Consider the following 25870-nt stretch of genomic DNA (forward strand, 5'->3'; position numbering starts at 1 on the left):
TCTGATTTTCACAACTACACATGGCAGTCATTATCTGCATTTTATAGGTGAGGAGATCAAGGTTCAACAAGGTTAGGAAATGAAGAGACAGCCTGTATTTAGTAGAGCCAACATTTGAACCCAGCATTGGCAGATTCAAAAGTCTGTGTTCTTTTCATAGCATGATACTGACCTACTTTGTGGTAATGTGGTTTAATCAAGGTGTTCTGATTTAAAATAACTGAAATAAATTTGAACTAGCTTTAACAAAAGCAGAGAATTTGCTATAAGGACCAGGAGTGTCTTGAGGAATTCAAAGATAGGAATGCAGGTGGCTTCTGGAAGGAACTGGAACTGAGAACTAGAAAGCCGTCATTCTTTCTCTGACTCTTATCTTACCTCCTCTCTTGCATGCCTCCTTTATTGTGCTTTCTCTAGATTTTTCTGCAGCTCATATAGGTGATAGAACATGGCTGCTGCACAGCCTCAACCAAGCACAGAGATTAGCTGTCTCTAAATCCAAATTCCTGGTAGAGAGAATCTGATTGACTCCATTGCAGATAGACATCTTTTCTGGGTCCAATCAGCTTTTGCCAAGGAGGCAGAATTACATCGTTCAAACATGGCTGCTTGGGATTTGAAGGCAACATCCTTTATTGGTAGGAATGTTTGGCTCTTGTCTTCTCTCACTCATCTGGTTTGACTATAGCCCATTCTAGGTACTCTAACTATTACATGGAGAAGTCTAAGGGGCCTTCTACCCAGGGTTTGACCCATGGTTATAGCTCTTTGAAGAGAAAACAAGTCTATGACAGACTTGGCTGATATGTTGTTGTGTCCGTGATTTTCCCCTTTTGAAGTACATCATGTCATCATTGTTCCTTCAGTCTTGTTCCTTATAGCCTAATTGCCTTTACACACACACACACTCACATAGCAGTACACTTATGGTATCTGCTCAGAAGAAGCCACCTGCCACCTTGGAGATCAACTTTTGCCCTGGGCTACAGTAGCAGCAAACCACTGACTTTCTTTGCCAGTATAAAGTGAATAAAACCCTCTTCCAACCTGTTGTCCTTACTCTCTCTTTAAGATAATGTTGAGAGCCTTTCCCCTTTAGTCACTACCTATCTAGAAATGGGTCTAGTTACTTTCACTGGGCAAAGTGGGAAGAATAAATTCACCTGGGACGTGTAGGGACAAATGGTCACCAGCTCCTTTCTCAGTTGAAGCCGTTTCTAAGGAAAAGGGTCAAATAGCATCACCCGGTTATAGATACATATACTTTCTATATTCTTCTGCAGTTGTAAGGAGAAAGAAGCTCAAGGGGAAAAAGTTATTTTTATATTTTTTTGGTAGGTGACCCAAACTAATGAATATTAAGTGTTCCAAAAGTTTGTTTGTGGGCCAGTTGTTCAGAACTTGGAACTCATTTTACTATGGAAACGACATTATACTTGGTAGTTTACGTTTCTAACCATACCGTAAATGATCATTTGGTCTACAAGGTAGCTGAAATGCTAATTATCACCTTGTAATTTACTTGCTCTTAAAATTGGGGTCTGGAATCTTTGGTGTCTAAAGCCTTGACTTCATTAGCTTCCTGAATACTACTAGTTCCCCTGAACTTCTCTAAAGTTCAATTCTCTGGAACCTTCGTTTTCTCTTCCTCTAAAGGAGGTAGAGAGAAGCCATGGAGGCCTGTAGGTGAGTGATGGGTGTGGGCCCCAGGCATTGAAAGACGCAGGTGCACTAAGTTTCACAAAAGGAAGGATATGAGTATAGAGAATAGTGAGTTTAATGTCCTTAGTGACTCCCCCCAAAAGGATAAGAGTCTGGGGACTAAGACGCAGGAGAGAAGAGTGACTGGCTGCTACATTTGCTAAATAGGTATTGTTATGAGTGCCTGCATGTAAAATATTTATTAGTTTTTTCTTTCTTGCATGTAGTTCTTCCCCCCCACCCCCCGACCAGCCTGCAGAAAATTAATAATGAACTTGACAGCATTCTGCATTTGTTTCCTGGAATCCCTGAACTTAACCTTTCTGGGATGAGGCATCACGACCGCACAGAAGCCGGACAGATAACAGGAAGGCCTCTACTTGTTGTGTAATCACAACTTGCCCTCGTGTGGATCCTGCATAAGTGTTTTTAGTAGATGATTTCATCCCCTTCTCTGACTTGGACCCAGACAACTTTACATTCTCAGCAAACAGACCGACAACAAGGTTGAAATAGGATCTTGTACCGAAATAGTCTTTGACTCACACACTTTGACTGTTCACTCTTCCAGGAAACCTGCCTCTTCCTTCTGACAGGAGGCCAGTGCTGACAGTTAACGTACTGAGGGTTGTTGCACTCTCTTCCCAGCGTATGTTTGATATTTTTCTTCCCGGTGAAGATGGGGTTCCGCAGAGAGAGGAACATTGTCTGGTTTGTTTGGGCAAAACGCCTGGCCTTTTGCCCTGAGCAGATGTTTAAAAATAGAATCAAAATGTTTTATACTGAGTTTCTATTTTTGTTTTCCTTACAAAAAAGTTCCTGATATGAGAACAAGGGGACTCGATTCCACCTATAACTTTGTTTCGGGAGGCAGGAGCACTCTACGAGAGAGTCACTTGACCTGGTTATTAGGTGCTAGTCTGTGTTGGGCCAGTAACTGCCTGTTTGACCCCAAGGAAGTCTGTTCATTTTTCAGTGCTCAGTCTCCTCATCTATGAGAAGGGAATGATAGAAACAACTAAAAAGGTATCGTGAGCGTTCCATGGGATGATGTTCGTGAGGGCGTCAGATGCGGTAACATTGCGGTAGTAACAGGTTCTGATTTGTTTTCAGAGTTTGGAGTATCCTTCCTCTGTAACCAGTTTATTAATGAGCAGGCAGTAATTCTCTTGAAGATTTGTTTGTTCTAAACCTGGAGGATTGTACTCAGTGCCTTTAACTCAGTCATTGCAGGAAAGGTGTACATTGTCCGTGCCTTTGTCATTTCCGCCCCTCATTTGAATTTCTGAACGCAGTATAAAATAAGGCACTGTATAATCCGGGCACGGTGTAGATCACAGTGTCCGCAACCTGCCTGTTGGGAGCATTTATTGTTATGTTTTTGGATGAGAGGCCTGAGTTGATGTGATATCAGTGGAACATCTTGACTGGTCTGAATGTCGAACAGAAATAATTAGCATGAAACGGACAGACAGCCACTCAAGTTTATCATGTTCTTTTGAGTTCTGATTTCTACTTCCCCGTCTCTGATTTTAGTAGCTGCAGGTAGTAGGTACCACAACATCCTGTACGAGTATGAATAAAAAATTAAAGGTTGGAAAGATTGGAAGTGCTTTCTTTAGTTTTTCAGAATTTATGTAACAACAACATAAAACGGGTGACTCTGAAAAGTTTTGTCTTCTGTTGATCAAAGAGGATACAATGTGGGATTGGTGTTTTCCCATGTAACCTTTGAGGAGAACTTCAGCCTTTATGTTTGCAGATTAGGTCATAGGAAAGGAAGACAACTTGACAGAGGACCCCTAGTCCCAGTCGAATGATCTAGGGTCTTTGCACCAAAGTTTCTATCGTTTGTCTTGTTCTCTCTCCCCTTTACACGGGCAGTGTGTGTGTGTGTGTGTGTGTGTGTGTGTGTGTGAAGGGGTCTTCCATCCTCACACTGTTCCTTGGTCGGCTGTGTTACTGTCTCACACAACTGCACTATTTATCTTTATTCATTGCTGCTTCTCAGGGCAGTCATAAAATCGCCTTTTTGTCTTCAGAGAAAATCTGAAAGTTTTAACATATTACTAATGAGCCTCAATGGGTTTAAGAAAGCACTGGTGCGTGTGAATAACAATTGGGAATAAAGGTAGAGGTGACTTCATATGATGATCATCTGCTTTTATTGTTTCTTGGGAAGTTTATAAAGGTTTATATATGAGTCATTTTAAAGGTTTTTTTGTTTTTTTGGTTTTTGGTTTTTTTTAGTGGCATGCCTTGGCTAGAGAAATTTGTTCTGCCATCAGTAAAGCTTATCTGCTATCCATCTCTCTCTTTTCCCTTGTGCAGTTCCTTTTGCCCAGCACCCCCTCTCTGTTGGCTCCCCCCACTTCTGCCCTGGCACCCTAGATTCTGCAGGGCGGGGTTCACAAGGCTGCCTTCCTGGATCCAGATGGCACAGCACTGGGGCACTGCCCTGCCTGGTATACGTGTCTGACTTCTCCTACGCTGCGTGTTCTGTTTATTTTTGTGTTCCCAGCACCTAATAAAGATCCCCGGAGACAATAGGAGCTAAATAAATGTTTGCCGAATGAGTTGCTTCATTCAGGGTACGAGCACTGTATGTACTAAGGATGGAATACCAGAGGAAACCCCGTCTCCTTATGGGGGAGGAAGCAAGCGGAAATGGAGAGGGTGTGTCCCAGAAAAGTTACACCTTGAGTCACATTTTGGGCACAGAGGAACTGTTCATCAGGTGGGGGTGGGTGCGGGAAATGGGCACACAGAGAGCCAGAGGAATTAGTGAATGTGATATTTGGAGCCCTTGAAAATACTTTTATGTGGCTGGGACATAGACGCAGAGTGAGAAGGGAAGAAGATGCATCTGAAAAGGTAGGCAGGCTGCACGTTCCTTTGATTTTGTGCCCAATAAAAAAAATCACTTAGGTTATTGGCCAGAATTACCTATGTGATGCACTAATTGATGGTAGGATACTAGCTGGGATTGGATCTCATAAGTCATTGGATTAGGTGAGTTATTTAATTTTATGTAACGATTACTTCAGAGTAAATGGGTGGCTATGTTGGTCTGTTTTTGAAAGGAAAGCTTGTAGAAATCACAAGCTGAGATCTTACAAGTTTTAGGGGATTCTACCCGACAAAATATTGGAGTCATCATTTAACCCTAAGTAGTCTATATCACAAGATAACTTTATATCTGAATCTATATTTTAGCAAGCCTTTTCTGATACATAGCTACTAATCATTTAAAAATGTGATTAAACAGGGGCTTCTGGGTGGCTCAGCCGGTTAAGCGTCTGACTCTTGATTTTGGCTCAGGTCATCATCTCATGGTTCGTGAATTCGAGCTCTGAGTCCGGCTCCATGCTGCCAGTGCAGGGCCTGCTTAGGGTTTTCTCTCTCCACACTGCCTACCCCCCAAATAAAGAAATAAACTTAAAAAAATGTAAGGGCGCCTGGGTGGCTCAGTTGGTTAGGCATCAGACTCTTGGTTTCCGCTCAGGACATGATCTCACAGTTTGTGAGTTCAAGCCCTGCGTTGGGCTCTGTGCTGACAGTGCAAAGCCTGCTTTGGATTCTCTCTTTCTCTCCCTTGCTCTCTGCCCCTCCCCTCTTTGTACTCTCTCTCTCTTTCTCTCAAAATGTATAAACTTAAAAGAAATGTTAAAAAGTATGATTAAACTTAGACATTTTTCTATAATGACTATTTCTATGAAGATGCAAAAGATAATAGGGGTAGCTTAGTTGGTTAAGTGTCTGACTTCAGCTCAGGTCATGGTCTCAGTGGTTGGTGAGTTCAAGCCCTGCATCAGGCTGTGTGCTAACCACTCAGAGCCTGGAGCCCTCTTCGAATTCTGTGTCTCCCTCTCTCTCACTGCCCCTCCCCTGCTCATGCTCTCTCTCTCTCTTAAAAATAAACATTAAACATTTTTAAAAAGATAATATATGCAAGATATTTAGTACAAAGTAGCTTCCCTGGCACACGGTAGGTGCTCAACAGTATAATGGGTATCCCCCCCCAATGGTGCCAGACCTGAGGAAACTTCCACTTTATCTGTATGAACTTTGGGGAGAAACTGTAAAAAAACAAAAAACACCCTGTCTCCAAGTGTATGTCTGTTGAAATATCCGCTAATTCTTTGGTGAGAGTTTGGAATTTCCTTGGTGACCTTAAACAAGATTTCCTCTATTCCGTGTGTTCATTGTATGAGTCTTCGATGACCAGGGCTGATCTGATGTGAGCACAGATGCTTCAAAGCCTTGGCGGGACTACCTGTTTGAGCAGTTGGTTACAGTTAAAAATAGTTCTAGCCCCTTGTATGTACCCTAAGGTTTCCGTGAATCATGCTGAGGCCCTCTTGACGTGCACGAATATGTTTTCCTCCTGGATTAGTAGGTGAGCAGCAGTTTGCCTGGTGTCTCCCAGTGCCTACGTATGCTGGGGAGGAGTTGAGATGCCAGGTTGGAAAACAAAAACTTTAACTAGAAGTTTGCTGGGCACCATCCAGGAGCATGGCATGCCTTTGGTTTGTTTTGATTAAATTCCAAGGTGATACAATCATCTGGCTGTTAAAAATAATTAATTGCCTTGTTTTCTACTTAGAGGTGTAGTGGTTCCAGATTTGCAAGTTGGAATGGTTTTGCAGTGGGACCCTGGGGCACGACCATTGTTACTGGGATTTAGACTTTAGATGAGTAGGGCAGGCTACCAGGGCGCATCACCAAGACACAATTAAGGGAGCATTTCTTTGGAGATGTGCGATTTTTCAAGCCCTCATTACTAGAATTAGTAGACTTATTAACTCACTTGGACAAAAACAAAGCAAAATCATACCAAATATAAAAGGTAGATTATTTTTTTTAATGTTTTTATTTATTTCTAGGAGAGAGAGAGACAGCGTGAGCAGGGGAGGGTCAGAGAGAGAGGGAGTCACAGACTGAAACAGGCTCCAGGCTCCGAGCTGGCAGTCAGCACAGAGCCCGACGCGGGGCTCGAACCCACGAACCGCGAGATCATGACCTAAGCGAAAGTCAGACACATAACTGACTAAGCCACCCAGGCGCCCCTAAAAGGTAGATTTTTAAGATCGCATTCCTTAATTATAATTCAGTTAAATTGGAAAATAATAATAAAGATACGNGGATGCCTCGGTGGCTCCGTTGGCTGAGCCTCCGACTTTTGATTTCGGCTCCGGTCGTGATCATACGGTGGTTGGATGGAGCCCTGCATCAGGCTCTGTGCTGGGTGTGGGACCTGCTTAAGATTCTCTCTCTCCCTCTTCCACTGCCGCTCCCCCACTCATTCTCCCTCTTGCTCTCTCAAAAACAAAACAAAACTAAGAAATGGCAATTCTTTAGAAAGCAGTAACAATTATACTTGTATACTCAATTTTTAGGGCATACCCAAAAATTTAGTCAAAGGAAAACTTAAAACAGTAATATATATACAATATCTATTATATATATATTTTTATGAGGAAAAGACTGACAGGACATGCGGGTGGCTCAGTTGGTTAAGTGACCAACTCTTGCTTTCAGCTCACGTCATGATCTCACAGTTCATGAGTTCAAGCCCTGCGTCAGGCTCTGCACTGACTGCCTGAAATTCTCTCTCTCCCTCTCTGCCCCTTCCTGGCTCTCACATGTGCTTTCTTTCTCAAAATAAATAAACTTAAAAAAAAAAAAGAGACTGATGAAACCCCTGCTTCCCTCAAAAAGAAAAAAAAAAAGGGAGGGCGCCTTAGTCGGTTAAGCATCCGACTTTGGCTGAGGTCATGACCTCACAGTTTGTGTTTGAGCCCTGCGTCAGGCTCTGTGTGGACAGCTCAGAGACTGGAGCCTGTTTCAGTTCTGTGTCTCCCTCTCTCTCCGACCCTGTCCTACTCACGCTGTCTCTCTTTCTCATAAATAAACATTTTCTAAAAAGAAATAAATAGTTTTAAAAAAATAAAAAAAGAGGTACTGATGAAATTAAAAGTTGATAGTAATGGAATAGAAAAAGAGCAGAAATGCTAAATAAAACAAAAAATTGGAAAAAGTAAAAATATACAGATTAGTAACGAGGCAACAGACAGAACCACAGTGACAGGAGAGTCAGAAAGAATTATGAGAAATACACGTGGAAACTGTGCAGAGCTCTATAGAAACAAATTTGAAAATATAGAAGAAATGGGCAATTTTGGAAGTAACACAGAAGTGACCAAAATTGACTCGTGTAGAAAATTCAAACAGATCAACAGAAGTCTCAGTTGGTACCTGCCCGGCCTGTCCCATCTGGCTTTGGTCCTGGACTTTATTATTTTCACACGCACTAAAATAAGATGGGGGCAGTGGTCCTCGACCTCATGATACCAGGTTTTCGCGTGGTCTCTGTAGTGCATGTTGTAAAGAGTGTTTTACTTTAACACATGCTTAGGTAGAACTCTGTTTCCCCACAGTTCTCTCCAAATGCAAGTTAACTTACAGCTCCCTTTAAGGGGCAGCGTGCAGAACGCTTGCTAATAAGATGAAACATGTTTCTACATTGGTGGCTAAGGACAACTAACTCATCCTGGTCCTGCGGCTGCTGGGAAAGGTACTCAAGGCTGCTGGCCCCGCCAGCTACAGTGTACAAGTCAGTACCGCCATCCCCTCTCCCCTGCCCTTGTGGCCTGCAAGAGCATGAAGCTGCGGGTTGACCCTGGGTTTGGCCAGTGTGAAGTGTGGGAAGTCTGAATGTTCTCTGTGCGGTGGTTTTGTCATTTTTGTGTGGTGTAAACCGATAACTATCTATTTTATTGTTTACTGACTTGAAAGTTTACTTTGGAAGAATCCCCCTTCGCAGAAAATGAGCTAAAGAAGTGCAACGTTTAATGAAAAGTTGAGTACTGAGTTTCTGTTTCTTAAGAAAGATAGGGATGAATGTGTATAATTCACACATCAACTGAAGCAACTTCTGTATCTACTTTAAAAATGTGCATTATTATTACTTTTTAAATTATTTATTTTGAGAGTGAGTGAGTGAGCTTCAGCAGAGGAGGGATGGGGGGCGAAGAGAGAGAGAGAATGAACCCCAAGCAGGCTCCACACCATCAGCATGGAGCCCTACTCAGGGCTCCAACCGATGAGCTATGAGATCATGACCCAAGCCTAAACCAAGCGCCAGCCGCTCAAACAGCTGAGCCACCAGGCGCCCCAAGTTTGCAATTATTTTAAGAGTACTTTGCCCAAAAATCATGATTTAACACCTGCAGTGCTCAGTGTACTTAAATTTTATTCTGTGAAATATGGCTCCTCTAAATCTATTCCACTCATTTTCAACTCTGGTTGCTTATACATGCATGAAAAGTGAAGTCACCATTGTTGATCTGTTGGCTCCATTAGCAGAAGAGAATTTAACACACCGACCATGCCAGTTTCATGTAAATGTTACCAGATGCTTCCCAAAGAAAATCAGTGAATGTTTTTACCTGAATGGTTTCATTATTTTCATATAATTCAGAAAAGCTTTTAGGAAAATCATTCCACAGAAGTTTAAATGTTCTATATTACTGTGAGTTGTATTATAAATTTGTTGAAAAAGTTTGCCAACAAGAAATGAAATTTACAGGTGCCTGGGTGGCTCAGTTGGTTAAGCATCCGACTCTTGATTGCGGCTCAGGTCAGGATCTCACGGTTTGTGGGATCAAGCCCTGCTTGGGAGTCTCTCTGTCTCCTTCTTGCTCTGTCCATCCCTTGCTCGTACTCTCTCTTTCAAAATAAATAAATAAACCTTAAAACTGAAATGTATATTTTTAACGGCTTTGTTGAGGTATATACAAGAAGTTTTACCCATTTTACGTGCACAGTGGGAAGATTTTCAGTAAATTTGTACAGGGATGCAAGCGTCCATGCCATTCAGTTTTACAATGCTTCTGTCACCCCTGCAAGAGCTCCTTGGTGCCTCTTTGGAGTCACACCCCATGCTCACACTCTGCCCCTGGCAAGTGCTGATCATGATTTATTTTTCAGTGAGAATAGAAATACGCATTTTTGTGGGGCACAATGTCAGAGTACACACACAATGGAATTACTAGAATGAGAAGTCTATGGAACAGAAATTTGCACATGTAATTGCACAGAGAAGTCATTATTTCTTTCAAACAAACTGCAAGGAAAATAGGAATAATAGCCAAATTTTACAAATATTTTTCTACACACACTAAATTGTTGAACTAGAATGTTTTTGTGAGGAAGCTGAGTATGTGTTTTCTGTCATTACAGCCCGATATCAATCAGATTTTACAAATATTTTGAAGAACCGCTTTGTAAATCGACGCTAGTCAATTGTATTGATCATTTGTGTTTTTTGCAAAGGAGTCCTCTAAATTTGGGTTGTATTTTGTTTGAAATCATTTGGGTTGTAAATTGTTTGAAATCAGTTAGAATTTTTTTTTTAAGTTTACTTATTAATGTTTGTGTGAGAGAGAGAGTGAATGGGAGCAGGAGAGGGGCAGAGAAAGAGGGCCATGGAGAATCCCAAGCAGGCTCCACGCTGTCAGTGTTCCATGTGGGTCTCGAACTCCGGAACCATGAGATCATGACCTGAGCCAAAACCAAGAGTTGGACACTTAACTGGCTGAGCCACCCAGGAGCCCCTAGAGATTTTTAATCAAGGTAATAGTTAATGGAGCAAGCAAAATAAACATTCAAGTTTTGAAGTTTTGCAAATTGCAATTATGGGAAAAAAGGTCACAAACAGGAAGGTACTAGAATTTATCCTTACGAGGTAGGAACTGAGCAAAGTCAATGATAAGAATTCAAACACAGTATGCAAGATTTAATTTTGAAATTTAATAGTTGCACTTGGAATATCTAGCATTGTGGATTCTTTTGATGCAAATACTATTCTTGTAGGATACACTTGTGTTTTCCTCAAGAATTCAAAATAGATTGAATTTTAGAAGGTTTGTGATTTCAAGATATCTAACTTTGATAAAACAATAAAAAGAATAATGAATAAGTAGATACAATTCATTCTGATGAATTTTTTTGTATTTCTTTTTATTTCTCAAAGAAAGGTATGACAAGCAAAAATACAATGTCTTTTAAAATACTGTGGCTTAAATATTTATATGTCTTAATATAAAAATAAAAGTTAAGAATACACTCAGTGTAGGAGAGTTTTCTCTGAGCTTACCAGGTATTTGAGCGCTGAAGTTAAGGTATCAATTAAAAATATTATGGTCTACAGAGAGTCAACTGAAGGGGTCAATAATTTCAAATGTATTAAGTATGAAATGTACCTTTAAAGAAGATTGTAGTAATTTGTTTTATACATGTTTATTCGTTATTGAGAGAGTGGGAGGGGCCAGAGAGAGGGGAAGACAGAGGATCTAAGCTGTCTGTGCTGACACAAGCGAGCTCGATGCGGGGCTTGAACTCATGAGCTGAAGTCAGACACTCAGCTGACTGAGCCACTCAGGTGCCCCATGATTGCAGGAATTTTTATTAAAACAATTTAAAAGATTGTAATGAAAATATAACATCTTTCATAAAAATAGCAATGATTCAATGTTAGTAACAAACTGAGTAAAGTACTTGAATATGCACCAAGACTAATTATCTTTGCCATATTTTTACACTTGATCTTAGCCAAAAGGCCAAGAAGCGATTTGCCGTATTTTAAAAATTAAGATAAATTGATACAAAGAAGTTTAAAAATTGTTTTAAATGTTTGTGTTTATAAGCATGCTGTCTTATTTGTTTACAGTTTTATTTCTGAAAACAGTTTTTGGATTGAACCATTCTGTCAGCCCATCAATATAATAAAACCAACTGTTTTGCCAATCACTATATATTTTAAAAGTTAGGATGATGTTAATTATTTATTAGCATCTTCTTTCATTCTTAAAGTGTCCTGATTTGAATGAGAAATTCTGTCTTTAAGAGTTGGATAACTGCACGGTCACTTAAACTCTTCCAGATCATAGAAAAAGATAAGTTGTCTCCCCAACTCACTTTGTGAAGCCAGCATACTTCTAATAGCACTATAAGACAATACAATGTGATCAAGAAGATATCATTCCAGGATACAATTTTGGTTCAATATGAGAAAATCCAAGGTTCTCAACATCACTCATCAGGGAATGCAAATCCAAACCATGAGGAGGTCAGGAGATCTCAGATTCGCACCAGTCAGAATGGCTAGTATCGAAAAGACAAGAAGTAACAAGTGTGGAGGATGTAGAGAAAAGGGAACCCTTGTGCACTGTTGGTGGGAATGTAAATTGGTGCAGCCACTGTGGAAAATAGTATTGAAGTACCTCAAAAAATTAAAAATGGAAATATCATACAACCCAGTAATCCACTTCTGGATGTTTACTGAAGAAAATAAAAACATTAATCTGAAAAGATATGCACGCTTATGTTTACTGCAGCGTTATTTACAATAGCCAATATATAGAAGCAACCTAAGTGTCCACTGATAGATGAATGGATACAGGAGATGTGGGGTGTACACACAATGGAATATTACTCAGCTGTAAAAAAAACCCCACAAAAAACGGAATCTTGCCATTTGCAATGACATGGAGGGATCCAGAGAGCATAATGCTAAGTGAAATGATTCAGACGGAGAAAGACAAATACCATATGATTTCACTTATATGTGAAATTTAAAAAACAAAACAAATGAACGAACAAAAAACTCAGACTGATAAATACGGAGAACAAACTGGTGGTTGCCAGAGGGGAGGGCTGTGGGTGCAGATGGGCAAAGTGGGTGAAGGGGATTAAGAGCTACAAACTTCCAGTTACTTACAGTAAGTAAGTCACAGGACTGAACAGTACAGCAGAGGGAACATAGTCAATAATACTGTAATAACACCATATGGTAACTGAGGGTAACTGCCCTTATTGTGGTGAGCATTTTGTAATGCATATACTTATCAAATCACTATGTTGTAGACCTGAAACTAATATACGTCAACTGGTCTACAATTAATTAAAAACATGCCCCGAAAACCCCAGAAGTTATTTAAGAAAAGGGATGTGCACATCTGAATATGTCTAATCAAAAATCATTTTGTAGAAGCAGTACCATAAAATAAGTCAAGACATCAGCTTTGTTTGGAAAAAGTGTTTGTAAAATGTATTTCAGGCAAAATCTATAATTTACAAAGAGCTCTTACAAATAGGAAAAATAATAACTACTCCAAAGGCAAATGGAAAAGAGTATGTGTGTGTGAAAGAGAGAGAGAGAGAGAGAGCACACATACACAGTGTGATTAAATGAGCACAGAGAAAAATACTCAGAAGACACCCTAGGCTGTTAGCTTTAGATGGTGAGTGAGGAGCTGATGTGAGTGGAAATTGAAAAAAAGATGCTATGACACACTTCTGACAGACACCTGAGAAAGACAAAGAAATCATTTGCATGCCCCCTAGGTGCCACAGCTGAGAAATAAAGAGAAAGCTGGGTTAGAGGAGGAAGAAAGATGTATGTATCCGAATAAAGAAGACTCTGGGCAGTAAATGATTTCTTCACTGCTGGCCTTACGAGATCCTAATTACTTGTAACTAGTAATTCCACGAGGTAAGTATAGTTATGAAGGTCAGGCATCATACGAGCTTAAAAATTATTGGGAGGCCCTTGGTAAGAAGCACTTTGCAAAGAGCTGCCCCATGACCACGATGATTGCTTATTTAAACAGATCTTCGTGTATTTCATAATCTACGGTTCCCCTGCAGAGTTCAAGGGCAGTGGGAAGGAACAGGGATTTGTGAAGAAGGATCTCTCCGATTCTCTTCTGCTGGCCGTGCAGACATTGTTGCACATGCTGAGTTTCGCTACAATTGTTAATACCTAGCAGAGTCATTGAGCCGCTCCTCCTGAGGATGGGCGGGTGGATGGCACTGTGGCATGGGCTCTGGGAAGTTATACTGAAACAAGAGTCAACCCTCTGAAGATATGCCGAGGAACATCTGTAGAGCATCAGGTGTAAGGTGGTAGATGGGGAAAGGAAATAGGCTTTCGAGGGTAGGGGATCTATTTCTCTTGCAGGATACAGACTAGGATCCCTCCCCCTCAAGCTACCTGCATGTCTCAACCCAGCATTCATCTAGCCATGGCTTCTACAGTCTTAATTTTGGTTTCTTTGATCTATTGCAGATAGTATTTTTTAGTTCAATCTGGCTTCTGGTTCCACTGAAGACTTTATGGTTAACCATTTTGTAGGAAGAGGAAAGGGGGCAACCATTTGGTACAGTGCCTGGGATGAAGACTTATGGCAACATTGCTTGGGGATATTTTTTTCATTGACTGATACGTAGGAATTCGAAGGAGATGTTAGTATTAGTAGAAGGATTAATGCAATCTTTGCAAACATAAGGATCCTCAAGATTATTTCATCAGACTTTGTAGTGGAGAATCTTTTTCTTAAGTTTATTTATTTTAAGAGAGAGAGAGAGAGAAGAGAGAATACCAAGTAGGTTCTGTGTTGTCAGTGTGGAGCCCAGTGCAGGGCTCAGTCTCATCAACTGTGAGATATGACCTGAGTCCAAATCAAGAAGAGTCAGACTTTTAACTGGCTGAGCCGCCCAGGCACCCCTCTAGTGCAGAATCTTAAGTCAGGGCTAATACAGTAATTATTTCTGCGGTTAGGTGATGAACAAGAGGGCTGGGTTCCATTTTCTCAGTGGCCGATAACCCCGGCTTGCTACTGGTATTGTAGGTGGATGTTAAGAGTCTTGAATGACTGAATCCTTCGGAGACTTGCTCTCTGGTTAAGCTCTCTATCTTGAGTCATGATGGGTTCTCATGTGGCCTAATGGCAATGGGATTGAGGTTATTTTGGTCAAGTTTCTCTTGCTGGGGCTCAGCTGGTTTTGACCTGGTGTGTGAGATGTTCAGATGCTCTTGTATGGATGAAGTAGAACCAAATGACATGTCTTCAGCGTTTTGAAGACTTCTGTTATCAAGTCTGAGGTAATCGGATGGCTATCATGTCATCCTGAGTATATCTCTGGAATAGTTTCTATCCTCTTATTTTGTAGTGTTCTTAAGTCTTATTTTGTATTGTGTCTTACTCTTAGTTCTGTACCTTCAGTAAATGTTGATCGAATGTATAAATGAGCACCTTTAGATGCACCAGAAAAATGCAAATAAAATTATAGCTGTTTAGAAATGGGAAACGGGCAAATTGTCAGTGGCGGAACACTGTGACCTTCGCCTTAAATGTTTTCCTGTGGACAGAACTGCACTTTATTGCGGAAGCTGGTTTCTCAATACTTGTGTTTTTTCATCGGATTTTTTGAAACTGAACAAATCTTTTCCTTTAATTTAAGTTTTAGCACAGGATGTAATTGAAGTGTCACATCTAAGGTATGTATTACTAATTTATTTACTAAGGTATATTAGAAGAGTAATTTCAACTGCATAAGAATGAATCTTGATTTTTTAAAATTTTAAATGTTTTTTATATTTGAGAGAGAGAGAGAGACGGAGTGCAAGTAGGGGAGGGACAGAGAGAGAGAGAGACAGAATATGAAGCAGTCTCCAAGCTTTGAGCTGTCAGCAGAAAGTCCAACACAGGGCTCAAACTCATGAACCGTGAGATCGTGACCTGAGCCAAAGTTGGAACCTTAACCTACTGAGCATTCAGGTGCCCTGATTTTTCTTTATATAGTTAAAGAAAATTTTGAACAGAAATTCCACTTGATTTTCTTCCTGTGTAGGACCTGTAGTATATTATATACTACATATAGTATGGTATAGAGTATTATGGAGCACCTTACACGTACATGTTGAGAAAGCTAGTAATTCTATTTCTAGATATATTTTTGGCCTCATATGTAGGCAAAACTTTATGCTTTGGGTTTATTTTGGTTTTGCTTTTATATGACTTTAGGTATGTTACAAGCTAATGGAATTCCCGTTACAGTTTGGATTACTTAATGTGAAGATTTTGTTTGCCTTTTCTTTAGGGAGGTATGTAATTCAGACTAGGAAATGATTCTCTATTATGAATATGAACATGACTGCAGTCTCATGTGGACAGTTTGTAATATCATGTTGTTACTGATCAGAAAAAAATATGTTTATAGATTGTAGGGGCTGGATTTTACTTCTGAGTCTGAGATATCAAATGTGACATTTATTTTTGTGGTCTAAAAGAAGTAGTTCCTTCTTACCCTTAATTGAGGGCTCTTTTTTATCTACCCTTTAAATAATGGCATTCCTTTGGTTCTCTTTTCTGATCCCTTTCTTTTTGTTTCCCATTTTCCTTCCTTAGATGAATAACATTGACCGAACTCTTATGTGTATCAGGACAGGGCCATGCTGTACAGCTGAGCAGGCTGTGCACTGCACAATTCCAGAAGGTGACATTCACTGCCCACAGACTGAGGTGGGGTCAACAGGCATTGTGCTAGCTACTTTACAAACCCCTCGTTTACCCTGGTAACAACCTATGAGATGAATATCATCATTCCTCTTTTATAGATGAGAAAACTGAGTTTGGGGTATGTTAAAACTTGTTTAAGTTTACACAGTAATGAGCGGGCAACGGAGTTTGTATGGGTCCAAAGCCTTTGCTTCCCTATACAGCATCCTACCTTTTGTGGGTGATCTTGCTCTTGGAGAGCTCACCCATACCACTACCTAAATGATGGTAATTCCGAAAAGACTCCACCCCCAGACCTCTCTGTTGAAGGCCTATGAGACAAGTCTTCCAGTATGTCCCAGAGGCACCTCAGATGCTGAAGGATTCAAAATGAATCATCATTTTTCCAAATGACTGCTCCTCCTCGATTCTTACTCTCAGTCCGTGGCACCAGTAGCCTGGGCTCCTCTCTCCTCCTCACCCCCTACATCCAGCCAGATAGCAGGCCCCATCACCTCTCTTTCCCAAATCTCTCTCCATTTGTCCCCTTCCTTTCTGTGCCAGACGTCATTCACACCATCATTCTCTTATCCTGATTGCATCTGCTCTGACTTCTGACAAGCACCACCTAGCTCCTTCCCTGGCTGTTGCCTCTGGCTCTTTCTTCTCCCTCCACCTTCCCCACTCAGCTGCTTGAAGACTCAGCATTGAGTCACTTTCTCAGGAAAGCCTTTCTTGATTATTTTCACCAACCCTTTCCTTCAGCTATACTGCTCTTTTCTGTGCTCCCAGAAAACACCGTGTTTACCATTTCACTCATCATAGTACCCTAATCATTGTTTTTCTTGTCTGACTCCTTCCCTGGACTAAGCTCTTTGAGGACAGGGACCACGTCCAATTTATCTTTGCCTTTCTAGCATCTAGCAGCTTGCCTGGGAGGAGATCAATAAATGCTCGAGAGAATGAAAGAATGCACACTATAGATGCATTTGGCAGATCTGAAAGAGTTTTGATCTTAGCTTTGTAATATTGCTTGAAGTCGGACACTGTGATGTGTCCAGCTTTGTCTTAAGACTGCTTTGGCTATTGGGGGTCTTTTGTGGTTCCACACAACTACTAGGATTGTAGGTTCTATTCTATTTCTATGAAATTAGCCATCAGAATTTTGAATAGGATTGCCCTGAATCTGTAGACTGCTTTGGGAAGGTTGGACATTCTAACAATATTTTTTCTTCCAGTCCATGAGCACAGAACATCTTTCCATTCTTTGTACCTTTAGCTTCTTTCATCAACCTCTTACATTTTCAGTGTACAGGGCTTTTGTCTCCTTGGTTAAATTTATTCCTAGGTATTTTATTGCAGAGCTGAAAGAGTTGTTCACAGAATACTATGGTGTTCTACATGTTTACTTAGTCAGATTAACATTTTAATGTGATTTTTATAAACCTGCATGGTGAACATAATCGATGCAGATGTTATTTAATGATACACTTTTTTCCCCTTTCTCCCCGCCATTTGGCTCAGCAGGTAGCACGATTATTGCTTCACATATGTTTTCATGGCAGCGGCTTCTTGCTTTATCCTGTTGACAGAAGATTCTAACTTAATTGCATGGTAATTTAAAAATGGATTCTGTGTTGAACTTTGGTTTAAGGCGCCAGACTTTCATACTGACACTAATGAATAAACTAACCTCTCAGAAGGAGCTTTGTTTCTCTTTCCTGATTCTAGTCCATCAGCAGTGGTCACGACTCTAATACCTGGAGGTTGATTCTCTTAGAGCTAAGCTGCTGCTCCACTAAATTTGAGGTTAGACTCCACGGGGTGGTTATTCACAGGCACCTCTCCACCTAATGCAGATTCAGGTCTCATTCCAGCACTGCCCATATCTGGTTCCAGCCAACCAGCTAAATCTCCCTGGACATCGGGTTCTTGTCTTGAAAATTAGGCATTTGGACAAAAGTAGCCAGAACAACTTTTCAATCTCAAATGTCCCCTGATTCTATTACTTTGGGTTCCTCCCCACCGTGTTCTCTTACTGTCTCATTTTCCTTGCCTGCCTTCCCTTCTGCTGCTGCCAATGGACTGGTCCGGGCCTGTCCTGCCATCATGCGCACGGATAGCTGTGTTCTTCAGCCCTTGGATTTGACCTGCGGGTTCTCTTGAACATGGAGGGCTGAGAAGCGGCGTACTTGTGCTGTTTGGCACGGTGCTCACCGCTACTTGACTGGCACGCTCAGATCCCTTCCACAAAGGGCGTGCGGGTCCCTTCCTTTTAGGAAGCACATTCCGGACTGCCTTTGCAGAAGCACCGTGAAGTCGAGCAGCGCGTACAGAACGATTCCTGCATCAGAGCAGTGACATTTCTAAATCGCAACGGTTCAGTAGATTTGGGACTGTGATTGTGATGTGGGCTGGAGGAGGAGGGGTGGCATGGGGTGCAGGGATTGAATAGGTAAATCATCGTGTTTTAAACATCACACACATGAAGCATCCAAGGTTTTGCAGTGAGGAAGGCACACCACAGCGTTCCCTAGAGTTTCCGGATTTTTGTGTCACCTTTTCTTTAACGTAATGCAACCTGTTAGGTTACAGTGGGCTCCCACATAACTTTTCTGTAAAGCACTTCAAGCAAAACCACTGTCGTCATGGCGTGCCTCTACTTTTAGGAGGTAGACGAAGCCTGTCCTGATTCGGTTTGCCTGCGTTCTGACCTCCTCACCAGACCCCCCCCCCCCCAAGGGCCAAATCAGGTGCAAGGTGTTTTTTGACGAGCCGCGCACGGGGAAGCGTCCCCATACAAAACGGTCCTCGGCCGAGTTGGGAAGGCGGGTCGCGGTTCCCAGCAGCAGCAGAAGGCGGGATCAAGAGCTCGGATGGTTAGGGGGGGCCAAGGTGTCCCGTCCCGGCAGGAGGGGTGCGGAGAAACCACACGCCCTGGAGGCCGCGAGGGGAAACGTCCGGGTCTGGGCAGGATGAAGGACGCCGAGGGTGCGGCCACACCCGCTGGCCGGGCAGGGCGCGCCGCNCGCGTGGGCTTCATCCCGAATGCCTGAGCCACCTGTTAACTTTTCAGTATAGACGCTTTACCCCCGGGTAGAGGTAGAAGGGAAACTCGTTCTGTCTCCAAACGGCCGCTGCGAAATGCGCCGATTGGCAAAGTCAAGGTTAGGTCAGACCTCCCCGGGTCTTTCCTAAGGGGAGACCGGGAGTTGGCATCGGCTCCGGTGTTTACCTTGCGCAGCACTGCGCTGACCTGCACAGATGGGGCTGAGATGGGGTCTTGGCCGTTCGCTGTCGGGACTGTTTGGTCAAGCGGTTGCTGATAAGACAGAGCGAGACTCTGATCCCATATTGCGGTTCTCAAGTTTTCAGTTAAAATGAGAGGGATTCCTGTTCCAGAAGAGAGGAGGAAGGGATCTTGGGTTTTCTCCTCTCGGGGCACCTTTTGGTTTTCTTACGAGTTTGGGGGGTTCCGCCGGGAGCCTGCTCCTTGATGCTTACACTTCTTACGTTCAGACTTCTCAGAAATGCATTTCCCTGTCTGGGAAAACGTCCTCTGTCTTCATGCTTTCACTGGGGTGGGTCACTTTCTTCTTTCTTTCTGCTGCAGTATCTGATCAGACGTTAGCTGGGGGTCCCCATAGGATTATCCGTGTNTGAGATGACTCAGTTTTTAGGGTGTGGGTTAGAGGCGAAAGGAACCCAGCCAGCCTTCACGGAGTTGCTGGCTAATTAAAGTATCTGGCTGCTGCAGGGTGCGTGGCGGTGAGCCTCCTGGTCCCTGGTCCCTTTCAGATCTCACGGCTTTGTTGACCCCTCCTTCGTCTGACCTTGACCTCTCTTCCCCACCCTAGTCCTTTTCATAAGTAGCAGCCCCTTAAATATTTCTGAAACTATCTTGAGGGGGGGGGCGGGCAAGAAAGACTGATGTAGGAGATCCGCGGGCCACATTGGGGTACGTGTATTAAATCCAGGGCCACGTTTTCACACCCCTCCTGTATTACCCTGGCACACCTGTGACTGATCTCTTTTTCCCTTGTGGTGGGCACACACTTGGAGAAATAGGAAAGAGAAAGCCCCTTCTGTTTCTAAAGTAGCCTCTGACGCATTGAAACTGCCTTGATGAGTAAATAGATACAAGGCTAACGTGTATATGGAGAGTGGAAGTATAAAAAAAGATGTCGACTCACCAGCATCAGGCTGCTTGACTTTTTATTTAAAACAAACAGGAGAAAACATAACCCCAAAAACCCCCAAACCAATCACCCTAGATAACTTGCTCCTACACTACTGTGCTGGAAGTGAGGTGTGAGTGTGGTCAAGCACTGTCCATTTACCCAGAGTTTTACAAATATTTATAGTCGTCTATGCCAAATATCTTTGCACTGAGCCCCACAGAACATTCTCAGCATTCAAAAGCTCCCTTCTCATGAATGGCTTTAGTTCATTGGCAATTTAAAGGCATCCAGGCTTTCAAAGTAGGTCAGTTTAAGACTCGTCTTTTTTTTTTTTTTAAATAATTAGTTTTTGGGTCTCCCAGATTGTGAACCAGGTTTTCTGAGCCAAACCTGACAGCAGAGAGAAAAGTTATGCTTTATCTAGGAAGAAAAAAAAGGCGTATTTTATCTGTATAATAAGGCCATTTAGCTTCCTGAAAACTATCATTCTCTTCAACAAGATGGGTACTTTTAATCTGAGAAAGTATACTTAAACTTGTGATTTTGAGAAGCAGGTTGAATATGTTAGATATTTAGAAACATTTATAAGGCCATCAGAATCATTACTCTGTGGCATTTCTGCTAATTCTGGCTCTTGTGTTTCCCCTGGCCTTGACTTAGGACATTACTTTCTTGTTGAGTGAGGTTCTTTGTGTTTGAAATCGCCAGTTTGAGGTAGAGGTCAGGAATCATGCTGAACCCAGATGTTGGTGAAGGAACAAAGTCCAGACAGTTTTGGGACTAAACCTACTTTGTGCAACTGATTATTTTGGATATGGAAAGGAGCCCAAATGCCACACAAATCATACTTTCCGCTTTGAGCTTTGGGGAATAGGTATCTGCAGTCATTAGTCCTGAGCCCTGAGACTTTGTTTCCCAGGTACGCCCGCCTTAATTTGTAGAAACTCTTAGCTATAGGAAGCTATCAGTATTTTTAGCCTTTGAATTGCTGGAAGTAAACCCACACGAGAGCCAGGCCTTTAATATTTTCTCTCCTCCGTGTGCATTTAAAGAAGTTATCAATTGTGGTTCCTAGTGACTACTTTCTGTTGCAAGGTGTGTGCTGGATGCTGGAGATAGAAATATGGGTAAGGTGTGGCTTTTGTCCTGACAGAATTAGTGGAAACCTGGAAGTGGCTTTGGTCTAGAGTGGCAATTCTTTTTTTTTTTTTTTTATGTTTGTTTATTTATTTGAGAGAGAGAGAGAACACGAACATGCACACACAAATGGGGGGAGGGGCAGAGAAGGAAAGAGAATCCTAAGCAGGCTCACGCTGTTGGTGCAGAGCCCAACATGGGGCTCCAACTCCCAAACCGTGAGATCATGACCTAGAGCTGAAACCAAGAGTCAGACTCTTAACCACCTGAGCCACCCAGGTGCCCCTGAGAGTGGCAGGTCTTCTTAATTTATATTGTTTTACCTGAGTATGTTAGATGTTTATTATCTTCACTTCTTTTTTCTTGTAATGTTTCCCATATGTCATCTGAGTGTTAAGTAACTTGAGGAGGCACCGCAGCACCAAAGTTAATTCACCTTTAGGTACAGGTGGGAGTCTTGCACTAATGTTCTATTTTTATTAACTTTGGCATTTGCTTTTGCTGGGTCGATGCGGGTGTCTAAACCCAGCACGTCACATTTCAGTGGTTATTCAGACATGGGAGACTATACATTAAAGAGTGTAAAAGCAGTGAACGTGTCTGCAACTCAGAATGAGAAACTTCTCATTTATGACAAGACCTCCTTCCTTAAACTGAAAACACAATGACCGAAGTGAAAAATACCTCTCTTATTCACAGCTGGAGATACTGCTGATCACATGGCTTTTGTAGCATCTGTTACAGAGCCTATTTTGAAAGCCATGTTGCATTGGCTCTCGTCTCTGCAGTCATGAGTTTGAGGCCCAGACCTTTACTCAACTGGTTCTTTGTCTTTGGGGGAAGGGAGAAGAAGACCTCTCTCATTTGTGTCTTTGCTGGACTTGTGACCAAAGCTTCACAGAAACCCACAAACTGTCCTGTGTATTATCACAGAAAACTATTTGTTGACCTTCTCAACCAGTTGACTCCTTGTGAGTGGAGACTGGGTTTAATCACCTTTACATCCCTAGCGCCTAACGTGTGGAATTTAGTTCTTTGTGGGGTTGACTTTGTTTCCTGCATTACTGGGTTTTGGAGAAAAGGGTTTGGCAAAGGTGTATACTTGCTTAGTGTGGGATGGAAGAGAGTCCTCTCCCAAGCTCGTTTTTAAATTCATTTCTAATTAAAATTTCTTATAGGAAACTTTTGACTTTCACCAGAGAGGATAACGCAGATACGTGTTTCTATTCATTCGGAGCAAACATTTTGATTTAGACATTCATGCCTTAGCAACTGTAGTTTCCTGCTAATGTCATGACCCAAGAAATCAGCCCATCTCCTGCTCTGTGGGGCTTTCTGAAATAACATTTCGCCTTGCTCTGTTCATTACATCATTGTCTGACCTGCCTTTAAGTGGCGTTCCTTCCTGCTTCTGAGCTTTGTTGTTATGACAGGCAGAGGGAAGACAAATTATTCAGCAGGGCTGCATGAATAATTGTGAGACGCAAGGGAAGCAGTGATTAAAAAACGGGGCGAGCAGGGCACTCTGGCGACGCTGAGTTGGGAGCTCCCATGAAGAATGTAAAATCACAATGCCAAAAATATCATGGAGCTGTTCTGCTCCTATTCACTCCTGCCTTCTCTGATAAGTTTTAATTGTTAGAAAAGCTAAGGATGGATTTTCTCCTCGTGGGCCTTTCCCTGTAGCGGTAATGAGAATATGGAAACAGGGTGAGAAAAAAACGAATGTACTTTTTAGAAAAAGGATCAGCATTTTGCAGATGTTAAAATTTGCCGTCCCAGATGCCCACGCCCTGTAGGATTTAGAGTCAGGTTATCGCAGAGTCATCTGCTCCCTTGGCCGTTGTCTCCATAAATCTTTCCATATATTTCTCCTGTATAGTTTGTAGGAAGAACATAAAAAGTAGATACTATTCTCCCCATAAAAAAATTGTAAGTGTATGAGGTGATGGATGTGTTAACTAACCTTATTGTAATGTTTTCAAAACTTGTGTGGACTTCTATGTGTCCGTACACACACCTATGTCTAATCATTACACTGTATGTCTTAAACTTATACAATGTTATTTACCAATTCTATCTCAATCAAGCTGGAAGAAAATTACATCTTATTACTAGCTGTAACAGATTTTATACATATCTTAATCTCAAATAGCAAAGAGACTGTTTAGAAAATAGCATTTGCTGATAATTAAGATGCTCTTCCTAGGCGCCTGGGTGCCTCAGTCCGTTAAGCTTTCAACTCTTGGTTTCAGCTCATCATGATTTCATGGTTCATGAGTTCGAGCCCCACCTCAGGCTCTGCACTGACAGCATGGAGCCTGCTTGGGATTCTCTCTCTCTCCCTCTCTCGTTGACCCTCCCCCCTCAAAAGAAATAAAGAAACATCAAAAAGAAAAAAAAAAGATATTCCTCTCAATGGAGTGTCTGTCTTTTTCACCTGCATACAAGTTAATAGGGATATATTTGCACATTGGTTCCATTTTTAGACAATTATAGTCTCACACATTTATAATCTTACTGACATCTTTGTAACTGTTGGGATGAAGATGTTAAAGCTAAGGAGTTTACAGACTGAAGTATTTTTTCATTTCCTGGTTTCCCCCGAATGCGGCTGGGAAGCAGGTGCAGAGCACGTAGTCCCTTTTCCTATCGCATGAGGCACAGAGGTAAACAGTCTTTTACTACAACGCTGCTACCTCGCAAAGCCCAAGTAGGTGAATGCTTGCTTCTGTCACGTCTAAGAACCAAGTATCTCTTGGATTTGTTTATACTAGAGAATAGTGTCTAATCTATCTTATTTTTTGCATATAATGACAGAGTGTCCCCTCTGGGATGCCAGGCATCTGTTGATGGCTTTGGGTGTTACTCTTTTAAAAAAATAATTAACTAGGGGCACCTGTGTGGCTCAATGTGTTAAGCATCTGACTTCGGCTTAGGTCATGATTTCGTGGTTCGTGGGGTTGAGTCCCACATCGGGCTCTGTGCTGACAGCTCAGAGCCTGGAGCCTGCTTTGGATTCTGCGTCTCCCTCTCGCTCTGCCCCTCCCCTGCTCATACTCGGTCTCTCAAAAATAAACAAACATTAAAAAATAATTAAATAGATATAAAATGTTTGTTTTCTGATATTACTGGATTTGTACTGGTTCATCTAGTCCCTCAATGGCCAGAGAGTGGGTCATAGATGCAAACAGAGAGTAGAGCTACAGCGTTGGCCACTAAAGAGGTCTGCCCTAAGTCCTTCCCTCCCTAAACACTAATACCCATTCGCTTGCTACTCTACCAGCCAGCTGGTCTACCTTCCATCCACCACAATACTTAGGGTTGAAATGTTAGCAAATGGCTAATGGTTGATGATGGTCAGCACTTTACTACACTCAGTCAGTACCAGTTGAGTCATTAATAGCTTCTGTTAAGAGCATGAACTAGAATAGCAGCTAAATAATTGTATTGGGCAGAAGTGCCAAGGTCAACACAGTACTCATTTTCAGATTATGTTGAATCTAGTTGGTATTGGGAGAGCTTCCTAACAAGGCAGAGATGGGCTCTTTGGATTGCTGTTTCATTCTACTTTATTAGAATATTGGCTTCCTGAGAAAATCTCTGCATTGTAAAGGCAACACTTCAGACTTACCTTCCCCACCACCTACCCTTCTCAAAACCTTTCTCTTTGTTAGCTTTCTCTGAGTCATGCATTCGTATCTTTTATTACAGCTACCTCACAGGAATGACTCAGTGTCTTACATGGGCATGGAAACATTTCGAGAGTATTCCTGTGTCTCCTCGTGTGTTTTGTCCCTCATTCTTGAGTAAATCTTAGACTTCCGAAGCATAGTTTGGAATTAAGACCCCCAGCACAGATCACCTGGCTTTTTACGCCTGTTAGCATTCTCTTCTAGCAGTAATATCCATGTGATTCGTTGTGTTTGTTTTCTATTTCTCTGGGTCTCTTTGATTCTGCTTTATCCATTTGTCTGAATTGTAAAGTTTTTGCCCAATGGTGCAAAAATTCCTAAATAACTAGATAAGTATCCCGGTGAAACATTGTGCCTTCTGACTGCATTACCTCCTCGTGCTGTGGAATGATTGCCGAGACTCTGGCTAGTGAGACGGGCATAAACGACATTAGTTAAAAATACTCTGAGTGTTGGCTCGCCCAGCCTCTGCGTTTTTGGAGCAGATTGCTTCTCCAGGCCGCCCGCGAAGTCCTTCTCCATCGTGTGCTGCCAGCACACCGCCCCGTTGTGTGGTTAGTTCTATTTAAGCAAGTGATACTTGCAGAATCTGGGTGAAGTCTGCCCTCCCCACCCCACCCACACCCGTGCCNCAAAATTCTTTTCTTGTTGGGTTCCTGACACGGGAGAAGGGAGGCTGGGTCACGTTTGCAATAATGGTGAAAGCAACGATCCTCGTTACCATTTTAAAACAAGCAGGAGGGAGGGTGGACCATTCAGGTCACTTTCTTCTTCGAGGTGAACTGTGAGGTATGAGGCGGAACGGGTTGAG

General features: G+C 42.1%; 1 protein-coding gene across 2 annotated transcripts in view; it reads left to right on the top strand.

Moving 5' to 3' along the window:
- The first annotated feature begins 4557 nt into the window (after positions 1-4557).
- The window catches only part of RNF144B (ring finger protein 144B), a 92118-nt gene continuing 70805 nt past the window's right edge, over positions 4558-25870 (top strand). Inside the window, exon 1 of one of the 2 annotated variants that reach the window (XM_077770141.1) lies at positions 4558-4575. The gene's annotated coding sequence lies outside the window, so the exon portion shown is untranslated. Of the gene's footprint in view, positions 4576-19022; positions 19038-25870 lie in introns of those variants that run through there. The other variant, XM_077770142.1, reaches the window with a different exon arrangement.

Source organism: Crocuta crocuta, unplaced genomic scaffold (assembly GCF_008692635.1).
Source record: "Crocuta crocuta isolate KB4526 unplaced genomic scaffold, BGI_CrCroc_1.0 scaffold24, whole genome shotgun sequence".
In the NCBI taxonomy this organism is placed as follows: Eukaryota; Metazoa; Chordata; class Mammalia; order Carnivora; family Hyaenidae; genus Crocuta; species Crocuta crocuta.